The 6,726-nt window shown below is 41.0% G+C and overlaps 16 non-coding genes across 16 annotated transcripts; all 16 read left to right on the top strand.

The window, feature by feature from the left end:
- The first annotated feature begins 158 nt into the window (after nucleotides 1-158).
- trnaa-ugc (transfer RNA alanine (anticodon UGC)) lies at nucleotides 159-230 on the top strand. Its single transcript has one exon. It is a non-coding gene; the product is annotated as a tRNA-Ala (tRNA).
- Nucleotides 231-804: 574 nt separating this feature from the next.
- trnaa-agc (transfer RNA alanine (anticodon AGC)) lies at nucleotides 805-876 on the top strand. The gene has a single exon. It is a non-coding gene; the product is annotated as a tRNA-Ala (tRNA).
- A 281-nt stretch (nucleotides 877-1,157) lies between these two features.
- trnas-aga (transfer RNA serine (anticodon AGA)) lies at nucleotides 1,158-1,239 on the top strand. The gene has a single exon. It is a non-coding gene; the product is annotated as a tRNA-Ser (tRNA).
- Nucleotides 1,240-1,490: 251 nt separating this feature from the next.
- trnaa-ugc (transfer RNA alanine (anticodon UGC)) lies at nucleotides 1,491-1,562 on the top strand. The gene has a single exon. It is a non-coding gene; the product is annotated as a tRNA-Ala (tRNA).
- A 589-nt stretch (nucleotides 1,563-2,151) lies between these two features.
- Nucleotides 2,152-2,233, top strand: trnas-aga (transfer RNA serine (anticodon AGA)). The gene has a single exon. It is a non-coding gene; the product is annotated as a tRNA-Ser (tRNA).
- A 251-nt stretch (nucleotides 2,234-2,484) lies between these two features.
- On the top strand, nucleotides 2,485-2,556 carry trnaa-ugc (transfer RNA alanine (anticodon UGC)). Its single transcript has one exon. It is a non-coding gene; the product is annotated as a tRNA-Ala (tRNA).
- Nucleotides 2,557-3,145: 589 nt separating this feature from the next.
- trnas-aga (transfer RNA serine (anticodon AGA)) lies at nucleotides 3,146-3,227 on the top strand. Its single transcript has one exon. It is a non-coding gene; the product is annotated as a tRNA-Ser (tRNA).
- A 251-nt stretch (nucleotides 3,228-3,478) lies between these two features.
- Nucleotides 3,479-3,550, top strand: trnaa-agc (transfer RNA alanine (anticodon AGC)). Its single transcript has one exon. It is a non-coding gene; the product is annotated as a tRNA-Ala (tRNA).
- A 281-nt stretch (nucleotides 3,551-3,831) lies between these two features.
- On the top strand, nucleotides 3,832-3,913 carry trnas-aga (transfer RNA serine (anticodon AGA)). The gene has a single exon. It is a non-coding gene; the product is annotated as a tRNA-Ser (tRNA).
- Nucleotides 3,914-4,168: 255 nt separating this feature from the next.
- Nucleotides 4,169-4,240, top strand: trnaa-ugc (transfer RNA alanine (anticodon UGC)). Its single transcript has one exon. It is a non-coding gene; the product is annotated as a tRNA-Ala (tRNA).
- A 282-nt stretch (nucleotides 4,241-4,522) lies between these two features.
- trnas-aga (transfer RNA serine (anticodon AGA)) lies at nucleotides 4,523-4,604 on the top strand. Its single transcript has one exon. It is a non-coding gene; the product is annotated as a tRNA-Ser (tRNA).
- Nucleotides 4,605-4,855: 251 nt separating this feature from the next.
- trnaa-agc (transfer RNA alanine (anticodon AGC)) lies at nucleotides 4,856-4,927 on the top strand. Its single transcript has one exon. It is a non-coding gene; the product is annotated as a tRNA-Ala (tRNA).
- A 281-nt stretch (nucleotides 4,928-5,208) lies between these two features.
- trnas-aga (transfer RNA serine (anticodon AGA)) lies at nucleotides 5,209-5,290 on the top strand. Its single transcript has one exon. It is a non-coding gene; the product is annotated as a tRNA-Ser (tRNA).
- Nucleotides 5,291-5,541: 251 nt separating this feature from the next.
- On the top strand, nucleotides 5,542-5,613 carry trnaa-ugc (transfer RNA alanine (anticodon UGC)). Its single transcript has one exon. It is a non-coding gene; the product is annotated as a tRNA-Ala (tRNA).
- Nucleotides 5,614-6,186: 573 nt separating this feature from the next.
- Nucleotides 6,187-6,258, top strand: trnaa-ugc (transfer RNA alanine (anticodon UGC)). The gene has a single exon. It is a non-coding gene; the product is annotated as a tRNA-Ala (tRNA).
- A 281-nt stretch (nucleotides 6,259-6,539) lies between these two features.
- On the top strand, nucleotides 6,540-6,621 carry trnas-aga (transfer RNA serine (anticodon AGA)). The gene has a single exon. It is a non-coding gene; the product is annotated as a tRNA-Ser (tRNA).
- Nucleotides 6,622-6,726: the final 105 nt, after the last annotated feature.

The following is a 6,726-nucleotide window of genomic DNA, read 5'->3' on the forward strand; positions in this document are numbered from 1 at the left end:
GGATTTTTATTTAAAGTGATGCATTCAGTCTTCCCAAGTTAGCTTTTCTTAGGTTTTCTTAGTTAGGTTTTCCCTTGGAAACGTCTCCATTCATTGTTTTTTACTCACACTTCTTCCTTTATATACGCGAAAACAAAGTAATTTTTGGCAGTTGTGCAGGGGATGTAGCTCTGTGGTAGAGCGCATGCTTTGCATGTATGAGGTCCTGGGTTCAATCCCCAGCATCTCCATTAGATATTATGCGCAAATTTAATAAGTGTTTCAGGTAAGTCGTGGGGAAATGTCATGATAAGAGGAGCCATCAAATATACCGTCCAACAAGGAAAAAAAGCACCAACGGTAATTTACCAAGTAAAAACCACACCCTTACCTTATTATGTGTGTTCCAGAATTATTCACATGGCAGTCTTTATATACGCCACTTAGCCAGTGTCTGATATTGGCAAAAGTCAATTTATACAGTTTTTATGGGTTGTTGTGGCCGAGAGGTTAAGGCGATTGACTAGAAATCCATTGGGGTCTCCCCGCGCAGGTTCGAGTCCTGCCAGCAACGAAGTTGACTGTAGAGCTTTCTGGTCCCACCGCAGAGTCATTTTTTGATATTCATACCTTAACGTGTGCAGTCCCACTTTGAAACTCCAAATTCACAAGGATTTTTATTTAAAGTGATGCATTCAGTCTTCCCAAGTTAGCTTTTTGCCAGTCATAGTAGGTTTTCCCTTGGAAACGTCTCCATTCAATGTTTTTTTCTCACACTTCTTCCTTTATATACGCAAAAACAAAGTAATTTTTGGAATTTGTGCAGGGGATGTAGCTCAGTGGTAGAGCGCATGCTTAGCATGTATGAGGTCCTGGGTTCAATCCCCGGCATCTCCATTAGATATTATGCGCAAATTTAAAAGGTTTTCAGGTAAGTCGTGGGGAAATGTCATGATAAGAGGAGCCATCAAATATACCGTCCAACAAGGGAAAAAAGCACCAACGGTAATTTACCAAGTAAAAACCACACCCTTACCTTATTATGTGTGTTCCAGAATTATTCACATGGCAGTTTTTATATACGCCACTTCCAGAATTATTCACATGGCAGTCTTTGTATAAGCCACTTAGCCAGTGTCTGATATTAGCAAAATTCAATTTATTTTTAGTTTTTATGTGTTGTTGTGGCCGAGAGGTTAAGGCGATGGACTAGAAATCCATTGGGGTCTCCCCGCGCAGGTTCGAGTCCTGCCAGCAACGAAGTTGACTGTAGAGCTTTCTGGTCCCACCGCAGAGTCATTTTTTGATATTCATACCTTAACGTGTGCAGTCCCACTTTGAAACTCCAAATTCACAAGGATTTTTATTTAAAGTGATGCATTCAGTCTTCCCAAGTTAGCTTTTTGCCAGTCATAGTAGGTTTTCCCTTGGAAACGTCTCCATTCATTGTTTTTTTCTCACACTTCTTCCTTTATATACGCAAAAACAAAGTAATTTTTGGAATTTGTGCAGGGGATGTAGCTCAGTGGTAGAGCGCATGCTTTGCATGTATGAGGTCCTGGGTTCAATCCCCAGCATCTCCATTAGACATTATGCGCAAATTTAAAAGGTTTTCAGGTAAGTCGTGGGGAAATGTCATGATAAGAGGAGCCATCAAATATACCGTCCAACAAGGGAAAAAAGCACCAACGGTAATTTACCAAGTAAAAACCACACCCTTACCTTATTATGTGTGTTCCAGAATTATTCACATGGCAGTCTTTATATACGCCACTTAGCCAGTGTCTGATATTGGCAAAAGCCAATTTATTCAGTTTTTATCCGTTGTTGTGGCCGAGAGGTTAAGGCGATGGACTAGAAATCCATGGGGGTCTCCCTGCGCAGGTTCGAGTCCAGCCAGCAACGAAGTAGACTGTAGAGCTTTCTGGTCCCACCGCAGAGTCATTTTTTGATATTCATACCTTAACGTGTGCAGTCCCACTTTGAAACTCCAAATTCACAAGGATTTTTATTTAAAGTGATGCATTCAGTCTTCCCAAGTTAGCTTTTTGCCAGTCATAGTAGGTTTTCCCTTGTATTCACTTCAAGAATTTTTCACATGGCAGTCTTTGTATAAGCCACTTAGCCAGTGTCTGATATTAGCAAAATTCAATTTATTTTTAGTTTTTATGTGTTGTTGTGGCCGAGAGGTTAAGGCGATGGACTAGAAATCCATTGGGGTCTCCCCGCGCAGGTTCGAGTCCTGCCAGCAACGAAGTTGACTGTAGAGCTTTCTGGTCCCACCGCAGAGTCATTCTTTGATATTCATACCTTAACGTGTGCAGTCCCACTTTGAAACTCCAAATTCACAAGGATTTTTATTTAAAGTGATGCATTCAGTCTTCCCAAGTTAGCTTTTTGCCAGTCATAGTAGGTTTTCCCTTGGAAACGTCTCCATTCATTGTTTTTTTCTCACACTTCTTCCTTTATATACGCAAAAACAAAGTAATTTTTGTAATTTGTGCAGGGGATGTAGCTCAGTGGTAGAGCGCATGCTTTGCATGTATGAGGTCCTGGGTTCAATCCCCAGCATCTCCATTAGACATTATGCGCAAATTTAAAAGGTTTTCAGGTAAGTCGTGGGGAAATGTCATGATAAGAGGAGCCATCAAATATACCGTCCAACAAGGGGAAAAAGCACCAACGGTAATTTACCAAGTAAAAACCACACCCTTACCTTATTATGTGTGTTCCAGAATTATTCACATGGCAGTCTTTATATACGCCACTTAGCCAGTGTCTGATATTGGCAAAAGTCAATTTATCCAGTTTTTATCCGTTGTTGTGGCCGAGAGGTTAAGGCGATGGACTAGAAATCCATGGGGGTCTCCCCGCGCAGGTTCGAGTCCAGCCAGCAACGAAGTAGACTGTAGAGCTTTCTGGTCCCACCGCAGAGTCATTTTTTGATATTCATACCTTAACGTGTGCAGTCCCACTTTGAAACTCCAAATTCACAAGGATTTTTATTTAAAGTGATGCATTCAGTCTTCCCAAGTTAGCTTTTTGCCAGTCATAGTAGGTTTTCCCTTGTATTCACTTCAAGAATTATTCACATGGCAGTCTTTGTATAAGCCACTTAGCCAGTGTCTGATATTAGCAAAATTCAATTTATTTTTAGTTTTTATGTGTTGTTGTGGCCGAGAGGTTAAGGCGATGGACTAGAAATCCATTGGGGTCTCCCCGCGCAGGTTCGAGTCCTGCCAGCAACGAAGTTGACTGTAGAGCTTTCTGGTCCCACCGCAGAGTCATTTTTTCATATTCATACCTTAACGTGTGCAGTCCCACTTTGAAACTCCAAATTCACAAGGATTTTTATTTAAAGTGATGCATTCAGTCTTCCCAAGTTAGCTTTTTGCCAGTCATAGTAGGTTTTCCCTTGGAAACGTCTCCATTCATTGTTTTTTTCTCACACTTCTTCCTTTATATACGCAAAAACAAAGTAATTTTTGGAATTTGTGCAGGGGATGTAGCTCAGTGGTAGAGCGCATGCTTAGCATGTATGAGGTCCTGGGTTCAATCCCCGGCATCTCCATTAGATATTATGCGCAAATTTAAAAGGTTTTCAGGTAAGTCGTGGGGAAATGTCATGATAAGAGGAGCCATCAAATATACCGTCCAACAAGGGAAAAAAGCACCAACGGTAATTTACCAAGTAAAAACCACACCCTTACCTTATTATGTGTGTTCCAGAATTATTCACATGGCAGTTTTTATATACGCCACTTCCAGAATTATTCACATGGCAGTCTTTGTATAAGCCACTTAGCCAGTGTCTGATATTAGCGAAATTCAATTTACTTTTAGTTTTTATGTGTTGTTGTGGCCGAGAGGTTAAGGCGATGGACTAGAAATCCATTGGGGTCTCCCCGCGCAGGTTCGAGTCCTGCCAGCAACGAAGTTGACTGTAGAGCTTTCTGGTCCCACCGCAGAGTCATTTTTTGATATTCATACCTTAACGTGTGCAGTCCCACTTTGAAACTCCAAATTCACAAGGATTTTTATTTAAAGTGATGCATTCAGTCTTCCCAAGTTAGCTTTTCTTAGGTTTTCTTAGTTAGGTTTTCCCTTGGAAACGTCTCCATTCATTGTTTTTTACTCACACTTCTTCCTTTATATACGAGAAAACAAAGTAATTTTTGGCAGTTGTGCAGGGGATGTAGCTCAGTGGTAGAGCGCATGCTTTGCATGTATGAGGTCCTGGGTTCAATCCCCAGCATCTCCATTAGATATTATGCGCAAATTTAATAAGTGTTTCAGGTAAGTCGTGGGGAAATGTCATGATAAGAGGAGCCATCAAATATACCGTCCAACAAGGAAAAAAAGCACCAACGGTAATTTACCAAGTAAAAACCACACCCTTACCTTATTATGTGTGTTCCAGAATTATTCACATGGCAGTTTTTATATACGCCACTTCCAGAATTATTCACATGGCAGTCTTTGTATAAGCCACTTAGCCAGTGTCTGATATTAGCAAGATTCAATTTATTTTTAGTTTTTATGTGTTGTTGTGGCCGAGAGGTTAAGGCGATGGACTAGAAATCCATTGGGGTCTCCCCGCGCAGGTTCGAGTCCTGCCAGCAACGAAGTTGACTGTAGAGCTTTCTGGTCCCACCGCAGAGTCATTTTTTGATATTCATACCTTAACGTGTGCAGTCCCACTTTGAAACTCCAAATTCACAAGGATTTTTATTTAAAGTGATGCATTTAGTCTTCCCAAGTTAGCTTTTTGCCAGTCATAGTAGGTTTTCCCTTGGAAACGTCTCCATTCATTGTTTTTTTCTCACACTTCTTCCTTTATATACGAAAAAACAAAGTAATTTTTGGAATTTGTGCAGGGGATGTAGCTCAGTGGTAGAGCGCATGCTTAGCATGTATGAGGTCCTGGGTTCAATCCCTGGCATCTCCATTAGATATTATGCGCAAATTTAAAAGGTTTTCAGGTAAGTCATGGGGAAATGTCATGATAAGAGGAGCCATCAAATATACCGTCCAACAAGGGAAAAAAGCACCAACGGTAATTTACCAAGTAAAAACCACACCCTTACCTTATTATGTGTGTTCCAGAATTATTCACATGGCAGTCTTTATATACGCCACTTCCAGAATTATTCACATGGCAGTCTTTGTATAAGCCACTTAGCCAGTGTCTGATATTAGCAAAATTCAATTTATTTTTAGTTTTTATGTGTTGTTGTGGCCGAGAGGTTAAGGCGATGGACTAGAAATCCATTGGGGTCTCCCCGCGCAGGTTCGAGTCCTGCCAGCAACGAAGTTGACTGTAGAGCTTTCTGGTCCCACCGCAGAGTCATTCTTTGATATTCATACCTTAACGTGTGCAGTCCCACTTTGAAACTCCAAATTCACAAGGATTTTTATTTAAAGTGATGCATTCAGTCTTCCCAAGTTAGCTTTTTGCCAGTCATAGTAGGTTTTCCCTTGGAAACGTCTCCATTCATTGTTTTTTTCTCACACTTCTTCCTTTATATACGCAAAAACAAAGTAATTTTTGGAATTTGTGCAGGGGATGTAGCTCAGTGGTAGAGCGCATGCTTTGCATGTATGAGGTCCTGGGTTCAACCCCCAGCATCTCCATTAGACATTATGCGCAAATTTAAAAGGTTTTCAGGTAAGTCGTGGGTAAATGTCATGATAAGAGGAGCCATCAAATATACCGTCCAACAAGGGAAAAAAGCACCAACGGTAATTTACCAAGTAAAAACCACACCCTTACCTTATTATGTGTGTTCCAGAATTATTCACATGGCAGTCTTTATATACGCCACTTAGCCAGTGTCTGATATTGGCAAAAGTCAATTTATCCAGTTTTTATGCGTTGTTGTGGCCGAGAGGTTAAGGCGATGTACTAGAAATCCATTGGGGTCTCCCCGCGCAGGTTCGAGTCCTGCCAGCAACGAAGTTGACTGTAGAGCTTTCTGGTCCCACCGCAGAGTCATTCTTTGATATTCATACCTTAACGTGTGCAGTCCCACTTTGAAACTCCAAATTCACAAGGATTTTTATTTAAAGTGATGCATTCAGTCTTCCCAAGTTAGCTTTTTGCCAGTCATAGTAGGTTTTCCCTTGGAAACGTCTCCATTCATTGTTTTTTTCTCACACTTCTTCCTTTATATACGCAAAAACAAAGTAATTTTTGGCAGTTGTGCAGGGGCTGTAGCTCAGTGGTAGAGCGCATGCTTTGCATGTATGAGGTCCTGGGTTCAATCCCCGGCATCTCCATTAGATATTATGCGCAAATTTAAAAGGTTTTCAGGTAAGTCGTGGGGAAATGTCATGATAAGAGGAGCCATCAAATATACCGTCCAACAAGGGAAATAAGCACCAACGGTAATTTACCTAGTAAAAACCAAACCCTTACCTTATTATGTGTGTTCCAGAATTATTCACATGGCAGTCTTTATATACGCCACTTCCAGAATTATTCACATGGCAGTCTTTGTATAAGCCACTTAGCCAGTGTCTGATATTAGCAAAATTCAATTTATTTTTAGTTTTTATGTGTTGTTGTGGCCGAGAGGTTAAGGCGATGGACTAGAAATCCATTGGGGTCTCCCCGCGCAGGTTCGAGTCCTGCCAGCAACGAAGTTGACTGTAGAGCTTTCTGGTCCCACCGCAGAGTCATTCTTTGATATTCATACCTTAACGTGTGCAGTCCCACTTTGAAACTCCAAATTCACAAGGATTTTT

The sequence above is a fragment of the Gasterosteus aculeatus genome, chromosome 5 (assembly GCF_964276395.1).
Source record: "Gasterosteus aculeatus chromosome 5, fGasAcu3.hap1.1, whole genome shotgun sequence".
In the NCBI taxonomy this organism is placed as follows: domain Eukaryota; kingdom Metazoa; phylum Chordata; class Actinopteri; order Perciformes; family Gasterosteidae; genus Gasterosteus; species Gasterosteus aculeatus.